General features: G+C 42.4%; 1 long non-coding RNA gene across 1 annotated transcript; it reads left to right on the forward strand.

Annotated features, from left to right (window-relative positions):
* The first annotated feature begins 262 nt into the window (after positions 1-262).
* Positions 263-657, forward strand: LOC309538921. The gene is made up of 2 exons (XR_014222504.1): positions 263-332; positions 462-657. It is a non-coding gene; the product is annotated as an uncharacterized lncRNA (long non-coding RNA).
* Positions 658-983: the final 326 nt, after the last annotated feature.

A 983-nucleotide genomic window follows, 5' to 3' on the forward strand; every position in this document is an offset into this window, starting at 1 on the left:
GGTTTTACCTTCTATAAAGTAATTTGCTAATATTTTGCATTTGTGATATTCCATAAAGATTACAATTTTCTATTGCTCTTTTATTGTACCTTTCCCAATAATATAGCCTCTACCATGTGCATCTGCTTGGCTTGTTCCTCTTACCGGAATTATCTGTGCTGAAGCTAATGCCTGGTGCAAACTTATTGACAATGAGACTTGACACTGGTTTCAGCTGATCAGATGTGAGGCTTCATGTTTCATCGCCCTCTTTATTTTCCAGGCAGAGTCTAGAGAACAGACTCGGAGATTAATGATCAAAGCCTCCAGCAACTGGAATAAATCAACACAAAGTAAACCACTTTCCGTTTCCGAGCCTTTGGCACACAGGAGCATCGCATTTTCAAGTTTTCCCCTCTAACTTAGAGATTAAATGGGGGGGGGGAGATACAAGTATGAAAACATTGTTTTTTTCTCATAAGGTAAGCTGCATGAAGGCCTGTCAAGATCAGATGTAAGTGTCAGGAGGCTGATGGAATCTTGCAGAAACTGTCAAAATCCTACAAAGTACTGCAGGGAGAAACGAGAAAACAAAGCCTGTCCTGTACTGAAATATGAAGAGCAGACGGAGAAACTGTTTTTAGCTTCTGAGTAATGAAGAAAATGCATCTGTGTGTATGCGGTTGCAAAGAGCTGCTCTAGTGGCAATATACAGACCCCACTGAATCGCGCCAGAGCTATTGAACTGGATTTAAGCACGTGCTCAATATCTAGGGATGTGGGAGAAACTTGATTCTGTTCATACAGTGGTACCTCTACTTACGAACGTGATCTGTTTCGGGGTGCTGTTTGCGCCCTGAAAAGTTTGTAAGTATAGCACCGCTACTGTGCGTGAGCAAAGCATGATAGAGCGCTTCTGCACATGTGTGAAGCATGAAGATCACTTCTGCACGTGTGAAATGCGCAGATCACTTCTGCGCATGCGGAAAACCCGAAAGTAAACA

The sequence above is a fragment of the Podarcis vaucheri genome, assembly GCF_965113315.1.
Source record: "Podarcis vaucheri genome assembly, chromosome: 8".
NCBI lineage: Eukaryota > Metazoa > Chordata > Lepidosauria > Squamata > Lacertidae > Podarcis > Podarcis vaucheri.